The sequence below is a fragment of the Macaca nemestrina genome, chromosome 19 (assembly GCF_043159975.1).
Source record: "Macaca nemestrina isolate mMacNem1 chromosome 19, mMacNem.hap1, whole genome shotgun sequence".
NCBI lineage: Eukaryota > Metazoa > Chordata > Mammalia > Primates > Cercopithecidae > Macaca > Macaca nemestrina.
This window is the reverse complement of record NC_092143.1, coordinates 81,843,106-81,863,848: the sequence shown is the minus strand read 5'-3', so window position 1 is coordinate 81,863,848 and position 20,743 is coordinate 81,843,106. Positions and strand designations below refer to the sequence as shown.

The window sequence follows — 20,743 nt, the reverse complement described above, 5'->3', positions numbered from 1 at the left end:
ACTCCCCTCTCTCCTTTCTGTTCATATGCAAGGACTCACCTCATTGCACTGCGCCAGCCTGAGCGCCCATGGCCACCACGATGACTGTTCCATCCTACTGTCCTGCTGTCCCCTAGGCCTGGTAAAGGGTGCTCCTCACACAGTCCTCTTCCCACCTTTAGTGCCAGTGTCTTGGTCACCTCCCACCATCATTCAAAATACTCCAGGACGCACATGATCTGGTGAACAGCATCAGCAATTTTTTTATTCTGAGAACTATAGAGAAGCTGAACTATCTATGGTTTAAAGAGGATCTCAAGAGCAGGAGCCATGCCTTATACATTTTTTGTTTTTTGTATTCCCAGAATCGAGCCATATTGATAGACCAGTAAATGTCTGTTGAATGAATCAATGAAAGATCAATATCACAATAATAATTTATATTTATTAGATGATTACTATATGCCAGGCACTGTGTAACAATACCTTAAGTGCATTAGTGTTTTTTTTTTGTTGTTTGTTTTTTGTTTTTAAAGCCCCGGTGACCCTATGAGGTAGTTACCTCCATGTTACAGATGAGGAAACAGACTGAAATGAATGGAGGAATGAATGAACATACTGGTGTCATTTCCATTGCTGTTGTGTGAACATTTAAGGCAAAGAACTTAACTATTTGAGCTTACTGCAGCCCAGGCCCTACCCCAAGACACTGTGGGTACAGCAAGGAATAAGATAGAGAGTGGGAGCTTGTTTTCCTGGAACAAATGCTTTAGTTGGAGGAGAGTGAAGAGGCAAGAGGCGGATACTACTAACCACTTACTAACATGAAAGAATTGAGACAGTCCTGTGGAGATAATGACAGAAGTGTGGTGTGTCAGTGAGTGACCAGGACCGGGTGTTTGAGGGGTGTGGAAAGAGGTCCCTGAGTAGGTGACATTTAGGCTGAGATATAGGGGGAAATGCTCATCACAGCACACAGCCAGTGCAAAGGACTTAAAGCAAAAATAGTTGTATCCGAATGTGATGGTTAATACTGAGTGTCAACTTGATTGGATTGAAGGAGACAAAGTATTGATCCTGGGTGTGTCTGGGAGGGTCTTGCCAAAAGAGATTATCATTTGAGACAGTGGGCTGGGGAAGGCAGACCCACCCTTAATCTGGTGGGCACAATCTAATCAGCGAATATAAAGCAGGTAGAAAAACATGAGAAGGAGGGACAGGCCTAGCCTCCTAGTCTACATCTTTCTCCTGTGCTGGATACTTCCTGCCCTCGAACATCAGGCTCTAAGTTCTTCAGTTTCGAAACTCAGACTGGCTCTCCTTGCTCCTCAGCTCGCAGACAGCCTATTGTGGGACCCTGTGATCATGCAAGTTAATACTTAATAAACTCCCCTTTATATTTATACATATATATGTATGTATATGACATATATATGTATATATGAAATAAATGCATATACTTGTGTGTGTGTGTGTATCCTATTAGTTGTGTCCCTCTAAGAAAACCCTTACTAATACAGATTTTGGTACCACGAGTGGTTCTAGAGGAACAGAATATTAAGGATAGAGTTCTTTTGTTGGTTTTGGGGTTTCTGGAGTTGGCTGCTTAATATGATTAGACCTGAAAATGCTAAGGACGCTACTTCTAACAGTATAGAGAACACTGATAGTCCTCGGCATCAACTGTTCAGAGAGTACGCAAAATAAATGCATTTGACACTCCTGATTCACCACCCATGAGAGGCAAGGAGTTTAGTGACTCTATACCTAATATCTTTGACCATATGTGGAGAACCAAGGAACATAATGTTCTTGGTTGGTTGCTCCTAAGTTCAGTGGACAAAGTGATGAAAGAAAATGATGAACTCAGGGATTCTGTCTCCCGGCTTCAGAAGCAGATACTGAGCCTCAAATCTGCTAAGGTTGCTCTGAGGGAGAGTCTTATCTCCTGTACAGAAAGAGCTGAAATTGTGGAAAAACAGACACAAGCTCTTATCATGAGTGGCTGACCTGCAATGAAAGATACATGCACAGCCTCACCAGGTGTCTACTGTTAAAGCAAAGGCATTGCTTGAAAAAGAATGGGACCCTGCAACTTGGAATGGGGACGTGTGGGAGGACCCAGATGAAGCTGGGGACGCTGAGTTTGTAAACTGTGATGAACCCTTTTTGCTGGAAGGAACAGCTTCCCCATCCCCAGTAGTGGCAACATCCCCTCTGGAAGAACCATGCTGCCATCAGCCTTTCCACCTTTATCTGAGGAGATAAACCCTGTGCTACCTGAGGCAACAGTGGTGGCCTCCCCTGAGGCAGTTGCCAGGCAAGATAATGTTGATTCTCCTCAGAAGCCTTCCCCCAACACCTGTTTGCTTCTAGACCTATAAATAGACTAAAAGTCCTAGCAGGTCCCTAAACGTGAGGTTGAGAGTGTGACCCATGAGGAGGTGTGCTACGCTCAAAAAGCACTGTTTGAGTTCTCTAATTTATATAAACAGCAATCTGGAGAGCAGACGTGGGAATGGATATTAAGGGCATGGGATAATTGTGGAAGGAACAAAGAGTTGGATCAGCTGAATTTATTGATTTGGGTCCACTAAGTAGGGACTCTGCATTCAATGTTGCAGCTCAGGGAATTAAAAAAGGTTCTAATAGTTTATTTGCTTGGTTGGTTAAAATATGGATTAAAAGATGACCTATGGTGAGTGAGCTGGACATGCCGATCTCCTTGGTTTAATATAGAGGAAGGGATCCAAAGGTTTAGGGAGATTGGGATGGTGGAGTGGATTAGTCACTTTAGATCTACCCATCCCAGCTGAGAGGGTCCAGAAGATATACCCTTGACCAATGCTTTGCGAAATAGATTTGTGAGGGCAACACCTACATCTTTGGAACCACAGTCGCTCAACTACAAAATTTAAATACAATGAGAATCATTGGATCCTGAGGTGGCAGGGGCCAAGTGGCAACACTCAACTGTCAAAGACAAGGTGGGCATAGTTACCATAATGAACAGCAGAGGCAAAGCGACAATCAGAATAGTCTCACTTGTGTAGAGCTCTGGCATTGGCTAATTAATCATGGTGTTCCTAGAAGTGAAATCGATAGGAAGCCTAGTGCATTCTTACTTAAATTATACAAACAGAAAACTTCTAGGTCTAATGGACAAAAGACTAATTTGAATTGTAAAGACAGAATCAGCCCCTCAATTTCCAGACTTGAGCCAGTTTACAGACCCAGAACCCCTTGAATGAAGGGGAGGCTGGGTCCCCTTGAGGAAGAACATCACTACATTACAGACAATATATGCAGTGAATCTTTCCCCCATCCTTCCCCAAGGAGACCTCTGGCTTTCACCAAGGTAACTGTGCATTGAGGAAAGGGAAATGATCAGACATTTCAGGGACTACTGGCACTGGCTCTGAGCTGACGGTGGATCCAGGGGACCTAAAATGTCATCGTGGTGCTCCAGTTAAAGTAGGGGCTTATGGAAGTCAGGTAATTAACAGAATGTTAGCTCATGGCCGACTTACAGTGGTTCCAGTGGGTCCCCAGCCTCATCCTGTGGTCTTTTCCCCAATGCCAGAATGCAGAATTGGCACAGACATACTCAGCGGCTGGCAGAACCCCCATGCTGGCTCCCTGACTAGTAGGGTGAGGGCTACTATGGTGGGGAAGGCCAAACGGAAGCCATTAGAGCTGCCTCTACCTAGAAAACTAGTCAATCAAAAACAACATCAAATCCCTGGAGGGACTGCGGAGATTAGTGACACCATCAAGGACCTGAAAGATGCAGAGGTGGTGATTCCCACCACATTCCAGTTCAACTCTCCCATGTGGCCTGTGCAGAAGACAGATGGATCTTGGAGAATGACAATCTTATCGCAAGCTTAACCAAGTGGTGACTCCAACTGCAGCAGCCGTACCAGATGTAATTTCACTGCTTGAGCAAATTAACACATCTGCTGGTGCCTGGTATGCGGCCATTGACTTGGCAAATGCCTTTGTCTCCATTCCTGTCCATAAGGCCCACGAGGAACAATTTGCCTTTAGCTGGCAAGGCCAGCAATATACTTTTACCGTACTGCCTCAGAGGTATATCAACTCTCTGGCTTTGTGTCATAGTCTTATTTGGAGACCTTGATAGCTTTTCACTTCCATAAGATATCAAACTGGTCCATTACATTGATGACATTACGCTAACTGGATCCAGTGAGCAAGAAGTAGCAAAAACACTGGACTTATTGGAGAGACATTTGCATGGCAGAGGAGGGAAATAAATCCTCCTAAATTTCAGGGACCTTCAACCTTAGTAAAATTTCTATGGGTCCAGTGGTGTGGGGCCTGTCCAGATATTCCTTCTAAGGTAAAGGATAAGTTGCTGCATTTGGCCCCTACTAAAACCAAGAAAGAGGTACTAGGCCTATTTGGATTTTGGAGGCAACACATTCCTCATTTGGGTGTGTTACTCCAGCCCATTTATCGAGTGACCCGAAAGGCTGCCATTTTGAGTTGGGTCCAGAACAGAAGGCTCTGCAACAGGTCCAGGCTGCTGTGCAAGCGCTCTGACACTTGAGCCATGTGACCCAGCAGGTCCAATGGTGCTTGAGGCGTCAGTGGCAGATAGGGATGCTGTTTGGAGCCTTTGGCAGGCCCCCATAGGTGAATCACAGCAAAGGCCTCTAGGATTTTGGAGCAAGGCTCTGACAACTTATGCAGATAACTACTCCCCTTTGGAGAGACAGCTGTTGACCTGTTACTGGAGTTTGGTGGAAACCGAACATTTGATTATCGGTCATCAAGTCACCATGGGACTTGAACTGCCTCTCATGAACTGGGTGCTTTCTGACCCATCTAGCCATAAAGTGGGTCATGCACAGCAGCATCCATCATCAAATGGAAGTGGTATATACATGACTGGGCTCGAGCAGGTCCTGAAGGCACAAGTAAGTTACATGAGGAAGTGGCTCAAATGTCCATGGTCTCCACTCCTGCCACCTGCCTTCTCTCCCTAGTCTGCACCGAGGTCTCATGGGGAGTTCCCTATGATCAGTTGACAGAGGAAGAGAAGACAAGGGCCTGGTTCACAGACGGTTCTGCACGACATGCAGGCACCATGTGAAAATGGACAGCTGCAGCCCTCCAGCCCCTTTCTAGGACATCCCTGAAGGACAGCGGTAAAGGGAAATCTTCCCAGTGGGCAGAACTCCGAGCCGTGCATCTAGCTGTGAATGTTGCACGGAAGGAGAAATGGCCAGATGTGTGAGTATGTACTGATGCATGGGCTGTAGCCAATGGTTTGGCTGGATGGTCAGGGACTTGGAAGAAGCGTGACTGGAAAATTGGTGACAAAGAAATCTGGGGAAGAGCTATGCGGATAGACTTCTCTGAGTGGTCAGAAATTGTGACGATATTTGTATCCCATGTGAGTGCTCACCACCAGGTGACCTCAGTGGAAAAGGAGTTTAATAATGAAGTGGATAGGATGACCCCGTTCTGTGGATCACTCAGCTTCTTTCCGCAGCCACCCTGACATTGCCCAATGGGCCCATGAACCAACGGGCCATGGTGGCAGGGATGGAGGTTACACATGGGCTCAGCAACATGGACTTCCATTCACCAAGGCTGACCTGGCTACGGCCACTGCTGAGTGCCCAATTTGCCAACAGCAGAGACCAATACTGAGCCCTTGATATGGTACCATTCCTCAGTGTGACCAGCCAGCTACCTGGTGGCAGGTTGATTATATTGGACCTCTTCCATCATGGAAACGGCAGATGTTTGTTCTCACTGGAATAGACACTTACTCTGTATATAGGTTTGCCTATGCTGCACACAATGCTTCTGCCAAGACTACCATCCATGGACTCACGGAATGCCTTATCCACCAATATGGTATTCCACACAACATTGCTTCTGACCAAGGCACTCACTTTATGGCTAAAGAAGTGTGGCAGTGGGCTCATGCTCATGGAATTCAACATGGTCTTACCATGTTCCCCAACATTCTGAAGCAGGTGGATTGATAGAACAGTGGAATGGCCTTTTGAAATCACAATTACAACTCCAACTAGGTAATAATACTTTGCAGGGTTTGGGCAAAGTTCTCCAGAAGGCCATGTAAGCTCCAAATCAACATCCAATATATGGTATTGTTTCTCTAATAACCAGGATTCACATGTCCAGGAATCAAGAGGTAGAAGTAGAAGTGGCACCACTCACCACAACCCCTGGTGATCCACTAGCAAAATGTTTGCTTCCTGTTCCCATGACATTACGTTCTGCTGGCCTAGAGGTCTTAGTTCCAGAGGAAGGAACGCTGCCACCAGAAGACACAATTCCATTAAACTGGGAGTTTAGACTGCCACCTGGAAACTTTGGGCTCCTCCTACCTTTAGGTCAACAGGCTGAGAAGGGAGTTATAGTGTTGGCTGGGGTGACTGACCCAGAATCACTGGGTCATCTCCAGTATGCATGGAATACAGGAGATCCATTAGGGCATCTCTTAATATTACCATGCCCTGTTAGATTAAGGTCAATGGGAAACTACAACAGCCCAAACCAGGCAGCACTACAAATGACCCAAACCCTTCAGGAATGAAGGTCTGGGTCACTCCACCAGGAAAAAACCATGACCTGCTGAGATGCCTGCTGAAGGCAAAGGGAATACAGAATGGGTAGTAGAGAAAGGTAGTCTTCAATACCAGCCACGACCACGTGACCAGCTGCAGAAACGAGGTGTAATTGTTAGGCATATTTCCTCCTTCTTTTGCTAAAAACATGTTTGTGCATGTACACACTTGTACTAAGAAAATCATTTTATTTCCTTTCTCCTTTATCATGTGACATAAGATTTATTGACTTCATATCAGCATTTAAGTACTGTTAACTTTATGTAATAGTATTTGGGTTCCAGACTGGCACGTTTCCGGTTATACAAGGGATAGTCGTATTACGGTAGGCATAATTATGACCTTATTATTGTCTTTATTTGAAGATCTCAGGAGATGTGTATGGGTTCAAGTTGACAAGGGGTGGACTCATGATGGTTAATACTGAGTGTCAACTTGACTGGATTGAAGGATACAAAGAATTGATCCTGGGTGTGTCTGTGTGGGTGTTGCCAAAAGAGATGAACATTTGAGTCAGTGGGCTGGGAAAGGCAGATCCACCCTTAAACTGGTGGGCACAATCTAATCAGCTGCCAGTGAACATAAAGCAGGCAGAAAAACGTGAAAAGGAGAGACAGGCCCAGCCTCCCAGTCTGTATCTTTCTCCCATGCTGGATGCTTCCTGCCCTCAAATATCAGACTCCAGGTTCTTCAGATCTGGGGAGTCAGACTGGCTCTCCTTGCTCCTCAGCCTGCAGACAGCCCATTGTGGGACCTTGTGATCATATAAGTTAATACTTAATAAACTCATATATATACACATATGTATACACACACATAAACACACACACACACACATCGTATTAGTTCTGAGAACTTTGACTAATACACTGAGTAACAAAAATAATTCCAGTGTGGTTAGAAGGTGCAAGAGCCGGGGGGTTTATAGGGCAAGCTAAGGATTTAGGGTTTGCTGTTTAAGTGCAACAAGAAAGTGCTGGAGGGTTTAAGGCAGAGGAATGGTATCTGACTTCAGTGTTGAAAAGACCCATGTGGTCAGCACATAGAGAAGGGACATTACAGAGGGATATGAAACAGGAGGACCCTCAGGAGGCCACTGTGGCCATCCAGTCATGAGCAGTGGCAGGGGAAGCAGGATGCTGTGTGACTTACTTTAACTCCCTTGTTGGTTTTCCACTATGCTGCTGCTACACCTGCAAATGTGTGTAGCCTGGTTATTTTCCAGCGTTCTACAGCTGCTGGAATATCTAGTTTCTAAGACTGTTTCTCTCTTTTTGGCCACTTTGCTTTTCTAAAATAAAGAGTACAAACCTAAGTCCACAAGCACACATAAGAAAAAGGCAGTCCCAATTGTCCTTCCCTCTCCTGGCTGTGACAGTGACCACCAGTCAGCGTTGGCTTCATGCTCACACCTGAAAAGTGAGATTTCTGGTCTTCCAAAAGGCCCTCATCCAAAAATACACTCTTTCATTGGTTTATCCGGTAGTCCAAAAGTCTAGAATTTTCCAATGTGTGCTCCCAGGACATTAGCGCCAAGGGTAAGAAATAGGGGTTCTGTGGTCAGATAAGTTTGGAAAACACTGCATGTTGTACTAAACTCTTAGAAATTCACCATTTGCAGTAGACATTAAGCTCTGAACAGACTTGCCATGTATAGCATTTAACTTTTAGCCCAGCATTTCTCAAAAAGACCTAATCATGAAACTCAATATCTCACTGTCATAAATTACTGAATAAATAAAATAAAAATAAAGAAAAATGTTTCCCAACAGGAATGACATCACAAAATTCAAGGTGCTACATGGGAAGAAAGAATAAAGCATGATTTGATGAAGAATGGAGAATCAAAAATCAGTGCCCAAGGGGGATCAGCACTGAACTACAGACATCATGGATAAGCTTTGAACTCCTCTTATATTGACTCCCCACCCACCCACAGTGTTGTTTAATTGTTAAGGGGAAAGCAGAAATTAAGCAAGCAAAAAAACAAAAATCTTTTCTTATGTTTCCATTAAGAAAAGAGATGGAGATGAAGGGCCAAAAATTGGGATGAGGAACACACAGATGGGAAAGTCTAAATAACAATATTTAGAGATTTTCAAAATAAGATTTCAAACAATTTTCAAACTCCCTTTGGGCAAGAGCCAAAAAAGAAACCTAGAAAGCAGTAATGTCAAAAGTGATAAACAGATACGGATCAACAAAAAATCAGACATGAGTTTCCTTTGACTTTGGAGTAAACAAAAGCCAGGGCTATTTTAAGGCAGGAGAGGCTGGGTGAATAAACATCTTGGATGACTGTATGAGTGTGGTGGGGAATGTACAAGATCTCATTGCAGGGGAGCAAGCAGAAAAAGTTAAGCAAAATCAGAGTATGATTTTAAAAAGCAACTGGAAGACAAAATCATCAGTGGGCTATTAAATTCACACTTCAAATATGCTCTTTTAAAGAAAATGCATTATATGCATATTCAAAGCTATAAAACATTATAGTTTGGCTCACGTTGCAAAGATTTATTTATTTACTTATTTATTTAGATGGAGTCTCGCTCTGTTGCCCAGGCTAGAGTGCAATGGCGTGATCTCGGCTCACTGTAACCTCCGCCTCCCAGGTTCAAGCGATTCTCCTGCCTCAGTCTACCGAGTAGCTGGGACTACAGGTGTGTACCATTACGCCCAGCTAATTTTTGTATTTTTAGTAGAGACAAGGTTTCACCATGTTGGCCAGGATGGTCTCAATCTCCTGACCTCATGATCCGCCCACCTAGGCCTGCAAAGGTATTAAGAGTCTAACTGGAATACTTCTCCTTCCTTAGGAGATGAGCAATGCATTTCCAACATAGATACCAGAACTAGATTCCATTTGCAAATCTGACTATGGATCTACTGGAATAGACAACCAACTGGTGTCATAAGATAATATATGACCTTTGTTTTCTTCTACTTAATAAATTTTGGGAGAATATACCCTTATTCTAAAGATATTTGCTCAAAACATTTTGATACCCAATTTAAGAAATGCTTTAGGGACTCTGTCACATCTTTTAAAATAACCTACATGGTAGGAAATTGTTGCACTTTGATGGTGGCTTTAGTGTTTGAAAATAGCCCAAAATAGTGATAAGTGAAGTCCAGTGAATGAGGCGGGGGCGTCAGGCAGTGAGTCAGAAATGCAGTGTGGCTCTAAGGCGATGCAATGGCAACCACGATGATGCTTTGCAGCAAAACTGATCATGCTTTGAAAGTTATTGCTAAAGAGGTTTGTGGTCGTTAATGAAAAATCCTAGGAGCTGGAACTTTCTAGAAAACACTGGCTCACAAGAAACAAAGCCCATTTTATGAGGATCCCTCTTCTCATTGCCTTGTAATCTGACCTTTCATCTTCTCTTGTGACTGAGGATGGGTTGCCAGAGGTTGTGTGCTACAGCAGACTTGTCTGGCCTGCAATGCAAGCCTGGCTCCAGCTAAGAACATTTCCTTGCTTACCAGCTGGACTGATTTTGGGCCCCAAGGCCAACAAGAGTCAGGATTAACTAAGCATGAGCAAGCTCTAATATCCAGTTTGAAAAATATTTAGTTTGAAAACTAGTATTTAGTTTGATGAGAGGAAGGAGAGGGGGTTAAAGAACAGGAAGCTCACACCCCCACAGCTAATGCTAGAGCCATGATGGCAACACCTGAGTAGGGAGCCCCAAGTGTGAGTCTGACCTACACACACTTGAGGTGTTTGTGCAGCCTTCCCTTTCTTTTTATGGATAATATAATTATCTGAGATCTCATAAAGTCCACAAGGTCAATGTAATATTGCAACTGATTACATTCAGTATTTCACTCGATATCTTTTTCCGACTCAAATCTTGTTTATATCGTCCTGTGTTCTTATAGGATTGCTTAGCTTCAATTAATAACTGTAATGCAGCTTGGTTTTCTTTAAAGGCATGTCTAGTAATAAGCTATGGGTGATGAAGCTCCTTTATTTCTGCAGATACACAAAGCCAGTTCGAATCTAAACATGCTTACACATCTTGTTCATGCTATTCCCATCACTGGTGTGCACAGTCTGCATGATTCTGTTTTACGAGCAGGTAAGGGAGGATCATCGAAATATTAGAAGTGCAGAGCCTAAACTAGAATGTCTCTCCTTCATAACCAACTGTTTCCTAAAATCCTGAACCACATCTCTAACATAGTAACAAAAATTACTGTTCTTAGTAGTTCCTAACCTTTCTTTGAGGGCAAGTCCTAAGTGTATGTACATATGATGGTTATTAAGAAGGCCAGAGCAATTTAGATATAAAAATTCTGGCATGTAGGTTAAAAAGCAGTGATTGATGGCCATACCTTTTAATATTAAAAAAGGCATGTGCAGAAATATTACCCTGAGAATTGTGAAAATATTTCTTAGCCTTGAACACCTCATTCTAGAGATGATGTAATTGAAAAATAGAGAGTTACTGTAACTTGGCAAAGTCGCATAGCTCGTTATGAACAGGATCCAGATTTGTTCGTTAGACCCTCAGACCAGGGCCCTTTCCAACCCAAGTGCTGCCCAGTCTCCCTAGCAGGGGTCCACGTGCCCGCGGCAATGTCAAAGCCAGTGCTGCCCGGCAGGGACAGTCCAGGGAACGCAGCAGGAGGAAGGAGGTGGCAGCAGCAGGGACGGCCCAACTCTGCCCATCTCTCTAATTCACTTCCACGGTGCTTCAGTTCACAATTACCAGCTTGCTAAGGGTCTTTATCCATCCTCCTTTTCTGCACCTGTGGCCAAACTGCTGACCTAGAGGGTTTGACCGCAAGAGAAAACAGATCGATTTGTGTGGTTCCAGGAGAGCTAAAATCATTTTAAAAAATAATATGCATTTCAAGGATGTGACTCAAGTTTTACCATCGTCAAATGGGTTTTTCCTTCTCTGTTCACTGCAAAGCAAGTAAAATGTGTTAATTGCCATCCTGATACAATCCACATTTATGAAAGTCACAGAGTATACATTAGGCTGTTATAAATTTTCTATTCAAAGACTTAAAAACCAATCGCTATAGGAAACTAGACCTAACTCTATTTTCAGACTTCTGAGACGCTCAAGAGAAAAAAAAAATTAGTCAGTGAATGTTTTAATTAGTCAATTGGTAAATATTTCTTCAGTGTTCCTGTGTATACAGTCCTTGCTGGGTAGCTGCTGTGTAACGATCAGATGTAATGTTTACAATTTGAAAAACCTACAATCCAAAAGATAAGGTGTGTTTTTTTTGTTGTCATTGTTGTTTTGTTTGTTTGCTTTTTGAGACCAAGCCTCACTCTGTAGCCCAAGCCAGAGTGCGGTGGCACAATCTCGGCTCACTGCAACCTCCGCCCCTGCAGCTCAAGTGATTCTCGTGCCTCAGCCTCCCAAGTAGCGGGGACTACAGGAGCGTGCCACCTCACCCAGCTATTCTTTTTGTATTTTAGCAGAGACGGGCTTTCACCATGTTCCCCAGGATGCTCTCGAACTCCTGAGCTCAGGCGATCCACCCTCCTCAGCCTCCCAAAGTGCTCGGATTACAGTCGTGAGCCACTGCACTCGGTCAAAAGATGTTTTCAAACGACTGTTATCTGTATGTTGAAGAGTAAGTTCCGTGCTGGGGATATCAACAAAGACTATACAAGATCCCTGAACCTACAGACACATAGAAGGAAAGAGAGTGATCCTAGAACTAAATTTTAATATAACACTCTGTAATGTGTATGAACAAAGTGGCGGGTGAACACAGAAGGAACAAATCCTTCTGCCTGGGAAGAAGAATTAAAGGAGAAAAGAAGTCACACTGTATCAAAGGTAACCATGAACCATAGCACAGAGGCTTTCTGATGTATCTGATTGGGGAGAAGAGAGCAAAGACAAGACCATTCTCAACTTTCAATGGGTCATGTTCCAAAGCTTCTTGTAAGTTGATTGGTTCTCTAAATTAAATGGGTCATGTTCCAAAGTTTCTTGTAAGTTGACTGGTTCTCTAAATTATCTGCCCATTGAAACTGTTCTGCTCTTGATGAGAAGGACTCACACTAACCAATGTTTTACTCATAATCATGCCTAACTTCTGAGTCTGGAGCTATTAATAAGAGCAACTATTTACTGAGTATTTACCGTATGTCAGGCACTGCTCGAAGCACTTTATAAGCACTGACATCTAAGCTCTGCAACAATCCTCTGAGCTAGGTTCTATTATTATCATGTTCCAGATGAAATATCTCAAAAACAGAGGTCAAACAACTTAAACAAGGTCACACAGCTGAATGACAGAGCCAAGATCAGTACTCAAATAACCTGGCTTTAGAGCTGGGGCTCTTAGTCAAGATGGTGCATTTCACCTTGAACACCAGAAACCATGTAATGCAAATAAAAGGAGGAGGAAGAGAAAGAATTTTTGTATTGTTTCTGGTGTGTAGAGCAGGCCCCGAGAAAGATGTGCTACTTTCTGTGTTGGAAGTCTTCTTGATAAGCCCCTAATTGCCCAGTGATATTATGACGCTCTAAAAATAGGTGGGCATCTAGATCATACCTGTACCCACAATTTAGATACTCTCTCTCCCATTTATTTAAAATGTCCATCCCATCCCAGCTAGACGATGGGAGCAAATAAGCTATTTGACCTAATAAATAGCCATTTTATCTTTTCACAGGTATTTGCACTTCAAATGAAGATACTTGTTACTCAAAGAAATGGGTTGGGAGAAGTAAAATAAAAATGTAATCAGCAATGTAGTTGGGTCACCGGCCTCCCTTTCCTTTAAAGGGCTCTGAGACTCGAATCTGGGAATTGATTGAGGGACCGTGACTCTTTCTTTTGGTAATTTAAGATAGATTTCTGTTCACTTGACCTAGAACTCTTCTGCTTATAGAGATCACGTCAGAATTCAGTAGACTGCCCATCGAGTTCTCTTCTAGGGACACCATGACCACCTGCCCAATGCTGTAGGACTCCCAAGTCAGGCTGTTCAGATTGCTGCTTTGACTCCGCTGTCCCCCATGATGGCAACACACCCACTCAGTCTTTGATGATCACATGGCCCCTACCATCCGGGATCCAACCATCCTGCTGCAGACATGGCCCCACCATCCGGGATCCAACCATCCCTGCTGCCGTTAAGGACCCGCAGTCAGTGGCAGCAGCTTCCACTGCAATCTCTGACCGGCAGAGAAGAGCAGCCCCAGAGCTCTTCATGGACACCTGAGGCTCCCTTCACAAATTTTTTTCCCCACACTTGTGGTGGAAGTGTGTCCTCTGCACCCTCCCAAGGTGGATGAGCAGATCTTTTATGATAAATCCACTGTAACATCCCAATCTCCCTCAGCCCTTGGATCCCTTCCACCATGGCATACCGAGGCAGCTCTGGCATTTCAAATTCGTTTAGTGTAGGCCACATTTTGGTGCGTGTTTCTGCCACCAACCAAACTGTCAGAGCCCTTTCTAAGCCCTGGAGGTACAACACTGACTGATCCAACTTCATGTTCCTCGCATCATTATTCCACACCCTAATACCCATTCCCACACACGTTCCTCTGATTTCTGTCTAAACTGAGAAACTCATGTTGTTTTGGAGTACAGATCTCATGGATCATACTTTGTGCCTCATCTTTAGAAGCCAAGGGACTTGAGTCTAGCTAAAGGTCTAGAAGCAAAGAGGGGTGTCGGCATAGATCCTCAGAAAAATGTCAGTGGTGTCTGCCAGGCACACTAAGTTACCTTCACCTACAGTAGGCATAGATGACACTGTTATTGCTGCTAATATCCACTCTCTGTCATGGCCACAGACCCACCTTTCCCATTTTAGCTGAGCACATTATCCACCAAAATAAGAACGACATTTCCCGGCTTCCTTTACAGTTAGGTAGGTGGAGAAGATTACTAAACTCAGGCTAACTGGATGTGAGCAGAAGTGATCCTTGCAGCTTCCTGGCTGTACCCACAGAGGGTGGGGAAGGAGTGTTCCTTCTGCATCTGCTTCCTCCAGCCTTCAGCTTGATGTGGACGTGGTAACAGGCTGTCTTGAACCGTGCAGAGGAGTGCAACCCATGTGGGATAGAAGAGCATGGCTGCAGCCCTGGGAAACTTCATTAAGCAGAGTTAACATACCTGCTCCACTCACCTGCATTTTGACTATCAGGGGAGACAGACTAAGTTTGTCTTATCCAAGCGTCATTATGCCGAGAAACCTATATGGAAAAGAGAACTCAAGAAGAACAGAATTGTCTTTGCTTAGAACTGGCTGACAGGGCCTTCTATCAACTGAAGAAAAGAGCCTATATGCTGCCATTCAGGACTACAAGCCTGTTGGGCTAAAGACCAAGTGGTGTATTTAAGGGAGAAGGGTAACAATGGATTGACTGGTTTGACCAAGGTTAAGGCTGGAATGTAACTGACCACTGAGAAAAGCCCCAACTACGCTTCTCGGAAGAACAGATTCTGGGGGGCTTAGGGCAGGGGAAGGCACATCTGGCACCACACAGGGTAAAAATGGAATAAGGCCAAGAGGCCAGGTTGGAGGCCTGAGGTTCCGCAAGCTGCAGGGTGCACAGGATGTAGAGCCACATAATACATATGTGGACCGAGATGAAAGCTTAAGGGCAAAACTTAGAGGCGTGCCCATGAACGGGGTGCTTGGTGTGGACAGCGCTGGCACCCAAGGCAGCAGTGGCACCCACAGTCTCGTCACAAACGTGCAGGCTAAGTAGCAGAAGGGGAGCTTGTTCACTTGACCTAGAACTCTTCTGAGCACACACCAGAGAAGGCCCCGGGGAGACAGGATGCTTGGTGTTGACCAAGTCGAATCTAAAGTGGGGTGGGGAGTTCAGAGTTGGCAACAATACTGGGGAGACAATATCCTGAGTTTGGGTTGCAGAATGAAATCACTCCTGAAGACAGCAGCGAAGGGCTCAGCAAAAGCTTCCCCCTCCAGGTGACTGGTGAAATGGCCACAGAAAGCCTAAGTAGTTTCTGGCAGAACTAACCTCACAGATAAGCCAAATCCATTCCTTTTTTGTAAAATATCTCTATAATTTGCAAGTTGATATACAAAAGGAGTTTAAATATGTCTATCCACAGTATCCTAGTTTAATGCAGGATTGTGCCCAAACAGTACAGCACAAAAGGGGAATTTAAAAATAGCAAGTCATAACCAGAAAACTTCACCATCCTATACGATAAAGCAAGGCAAGTAAAAATTATATGTATATGCTGCAGGCGCAATGAAACATTTTATAAGCTGGTAACTGTTATATATATTTTCTTTTAAAAACCCAACACATTGAAAAAATGCAAAGCTATATGTTGCTCTTAAATTTTAAAAATAATTTAGCTAAATGTTCTATGCCTATTAGATAATTACTAGACAGTTCAGAAATTATGAAGTTATTAGAAACTGTATGTCCGATGGGCTTTTCACAATGTTCAGTCTGTACTTCTCATCATTTTGATTTCATCACATCCTAGACAGGTCTGGAAGGTCAAGTGGAAGCTCTGAGGAATATGATAAACCTCGACTGACAGCCAAACATTTAAAAAATGTTTTCCAGGCCAGGCGTGGTGGCTCACGCCTGTAATCCCAGTACTTTGGGAAGCCAAGGCAGGAGGATCACTTGAACTCAGGAGTTCAAAACCAGCCTGGCCAACATGGTGAAACTCCGTCTCTACTAAAAATACAAAATATTAGCGGAGTGGGGTGGTGTGGTGCACACGTGTAATCCCAGCTACTCAGGAGGCTGAGTCAGGAGAATTGCTTGAACCCGGGAGGTGGAGGTTGCAGTGCGCCAAGATCATGCCACTGCAATCCAGCCTGGGCAACAGTGCGAGATTACCTCAAAAACATTTTTTTTTCCCAATATTTTTGTGTTTAGCCTCATTTCAATGGGTGTTTTTATTTTGTTTGATTCCATATTCTCAAGACAACTGTTTAAATCAAAAATCTTACAATCTCTAATGTTGTAGATTGTACACATGGTATCATCATATTGTTCTTCATCAACTGTTCTTCAATATCCAGATGGGCTTATGCTATTCTAAGTTCTCCTAAATAGTTATGCAAAAAAGCATAATATCATACACATCATACTACGTAACTTCACATACAATTAACTGTTAGTAACACAAGGACCCAAAAGGAAAATGACATGTTAGAAATAAAATCACATTAAATAAAGACTACAAAAATGATGCTGAAAGACAAAAGTAAACATCATCAGTATTGTTCTAGTGAGAACAATATGTAATTGTTCTAAATATTGTTTTTAAGTCCTATTATTTTATCAGAAGAATGCAACTGCAGATTTGGAATATTGAGTAAAACTGGTTAGAAAAATCCTGAGAATTAAAAATCTCCAACACACACACACACACACACACACACACACACACACACACACACTCTCTCTCTCTCTCTCTCTCTCTCTCTCTCTCTCTCACACACACACACACACACACACACACATAATTTGGCTCTAGGAAGGCACTAAGTTGCTGTCCCATGAATCCCACATCCTCAGGTCAGGCTTCTCCTGGTCCATGCTCTTACTTCCTAGTCTGTTAATTTTGACTGAGACATCGCCTGAGCATTCTGCTCTCTGCTCATCTTCATAGAGGTAAGGCAGCGCCTGCTGTGTGAAGGCTTTATACAAGGTGTGCTGTGCACACTATCACAACCATGCAAGGAAGGAAATATGAATATCTCCATTTTACAGAAAGAAAAGAGAAACAAAAGGAACTCCACAATCACACAGTAAAGGACAGAGCCATGATGTCAATGAGAGCCTCTTAAACTGCCCAGATTGCATAATATGGGAAGTCTTTACCTTTTTGTGTAGTATGTGTAAGAAAAACAATCAGATGACTAGCAACTAGTCACAGATAATTTGGGAGATATTTAAAATGTTTGGTGGCTATGACTATATGCATATCCGTCACTCGATGTTCATTTTGGACGGTAAATAACATATTCTCTTATGGTTTTGTTTTGCTTTTAACACTCACGAATCACATAACATCTGCACTGAAGAGGCCTGGATTTCACTTATCATTTCCCTTAAAATTTCTCTTATAGGGAAAAATCTGTAACCATTAGATTAAACACAACAGCAGTTAATTTTTAACATCTATCATTAAGTAAAAAGGCTAGGAATTTCGGTGCAGGAAAATTTCAACATCAGCGTTAGAGAGATGAGTTTAAAGGAAAATATGTAAAAGCTTCTGCAAAGGCTTAGCTTTGAAGGTTGCCTTCTCCAGATATAAAAATAGATGGCTAAACTGTAAAATCGATTCTAATGGCAAGCAGACCTTTGCATTCACTATGCGCAGGAGAGAAACCTGAATATTTGACTTAGTAGCACCTTGGGAGTAGGCAGACCTGAAAACCCTCCAATAACCTTGGAAATCTCCACTTCTTGCAGAAAAGAATCAAATGGTAAAATAAGGTAGCATATCTGCTCAGCCCTCTTTCATCCCTGTAAGTAAGTATCATGATTAGAAGAGGTCAGTAATTTTCCAGAATGCAGGTCATCTGTTCTAAGCACCCAACACGTGAAGGGGTCCCTAGAGTCAGGTCTCCCAGGGAGCTCAGGCTCTCGTCCAGCCAGGGGCCAGTCCACCTCCTCTGCTTTCTCCTGGATGAGGCTTTTCCTAGGGCAGGGGAAAGCAACAGGTTTCAGGCTGAGCAAGTGGGATCACTACCTTCTAAACCCCCACACACTCATACTCACACTCACACATACTCCTCACACACGTGCACACTCACACTTATGCACTCAAACTCACATTCACACAAACTCTTACACAGTCATGCACACACACACACCTAGGTTAGTCTCCCTGAACCCAGAGAGGTGTGGGAGTCCTGAAGAATGAGTTGGACAAGGAAGGCAGCCCCAGAATCTCCTGGGCAGACTCAGCTGTCCCCCAGGGAGGAAGCAGTTTGCGTGTCAGCCAAGGTTACTATCTTGTCGCCCCTGGAATCCCAGCTCCTCCCAAGAAAGTCCAGGAACAAAGTGGACTCAGGCAGCCAGAGCCCCCAGCCTGCCCTGGGGTACAAGCCAGCCAGCAGGAGGTGAACAGTGTGCTGGCACCACAGAAGAAGCTGTGTGGGGGTCCCAGTGGGGAGAGGCAGCGCTGAGTCCAGACCCCAGTCCCTCACCTCCACCCTGGCTGCAGAGTCACTTGCCCCACACCCCTGTGCCCAGCAACCCAAGCTGGGAATGCTGTGAGCCAGGTCAGCTCCCCTTGGGAGGGCAGAGTACTACAGCCCTACTGAAGGAGTTTGTAGCATAGGCCACCAACCTTTAGTAGGACTGACAGGACCCCAACCCCAGAGGCTGCGGGGCTTGGAGGCAGGTAAGGGAGCCCAACCTGCAAGAGCCTATGCTCAGAGCGAGGTCGCAGGCAATCGCTGCTGGAACGCCATTCCGCCACTGGTGCAAGTCACAGAGTGGACCAAGCGGGCTGCAGGGAACCACCTGCCTAACTCTTCCAACAGTCACAGTGAGCTGCTGTCCCTTGGAGAGGGAGACGGGGGCTGGGGAAGAGGGTGTCCATCCTCCAGGAACAGTGGGGAGGAGGACGGCCGATAGAGGGACTGGGAGGGAGGAGAGCGGCCTTTAACCTTAGTGCCACTCCCCAGGACCCCTCCCTGGTCTGCATTGAGGATCACAAATCACGCTTCATGCAAAAAGCCCCTTGTTAACTCGGTCACTAGCTTCCAAAATTCACAAATAGTAAATGTGCCAGGCACAGTGCCAAATGCTTAGGATACAAAGATGATCCCTGAACAGTGACACCCTCTGTAAGGCACCTGAAGAATCCCTTTCCCAAATCGCTTTTCAAGCTGGCGGGGAGAGGTACATATTCGCTTTGTGGAAGCTTAGCTCTTCATCTGTGCGAGTGAGATTAGACCCCTGCAAAATGGAAACTCAAACTGCAAAGCAGAGAAGGAGGCCAGCACCAACCCGCGGGTCCCTCCTGCTGCCCAGGGACCCCGCCTGGCCACACCTTCTTTCCACTGGGAGCACCTTTCTGGGTTTTCCGATGAGGTTTATAGAAAAGACATCTCCCAGATTCTTCACTCACGAAGTGTGTTACAAAAACTCTCCCGGTAACTGTCCTGACCGTCACCAATCACACTAGAGCCCCCATTCGATTGCTTGCACAAAGCAAACATTTAACACAGGTGTGCTCAACCTCTGGCAAGATGCCGAGTCATCAACCTCGGTCAAGACGCAAAAGGTGGCCTTTTCTGCGAAGGTCACACCCTCTGTAAATGCAGTTACTACTTGGTGAAAGCGCTCTACGTCCTAGCTCTTGTTGGTGAGAGTGAGAGCAAGGCGCCGGGGTCCATCATTCTTAGGCGAGGAATTCAATGTCACAGGCACGCACTGCCTGTTTGAGGAGAAGCTCAGAAACCGTCCGACTCCCAGAACGCAGCACCCAGTTGCTTTGCACGCCAGGCCAGTCCTGGGGAAACGGTGCAATGCTTGTCTGGGCGTCAAGGAGTCTCCCTTGCGGTCCTCCCTGAGCCCTTGCCAGTCCCAAGGAGTTCCAACCCTGCTTTCTAACCCTTTAAAATCTGGAGAGGGCGGTCGCTGGGGGGCGGGACTAGGTGTTGGGGGGGTCTATAGCCTTAGTATCCAGCACTTTTGTAGTAGGGGCTTTTGTGGAGGTTTAAAACAATAAGTAAGAAACATCAAGGCATGTCTCCCCGTACCTCGTCCCTCTTTTTCTTTTTTGAATGACCGGAGTCCTTCACTTCTTCCTTCATGGTTGCTGGGATTTGGGGTCTGGGAGAGATGGCCTCTGGGCCGTCAGGACGCACAGCATGCTGCGCTTGCAGGGTCAATGGGGCGAGGGGCGCAGGTAGGAGCCTGACTGTACCTACGATGGGGACGCATTCGCCTTCCAGCCACAGCAATGGCCATCCTTAGCGCACAAGTCAGTACTCCACGAAAGGAAATCCACGTGTAACTAAATTCAACACAAACAGTTTCCAGCACATGCCCATCCCGAGCATCCGGTTGAGAGGTACCCCGATCGCGCGCCCGAGTGGGAAGTGAGAAAGCCCGGCTGCGCACCAGGGACAGCGCGCGTCTGACGCCGCCGGCCTCGCGAACCGAACCCCCGAG

General features: G+C 44.9%; 1 protein-coding gene across 14 annotated transcripts in view; it reads right to left on the bottom strand.

The window, feature by feature from the left end:
- LOC105478913 (piezo type mechanosensitive ion channel component 2) overlaps positions 1-20,743 on the bottom strand; it is a 475,658-nt gene that overhangs the window by 445,287 nt on the left and 9,628 nt on the right. The window lies entirely within an intron of this gene.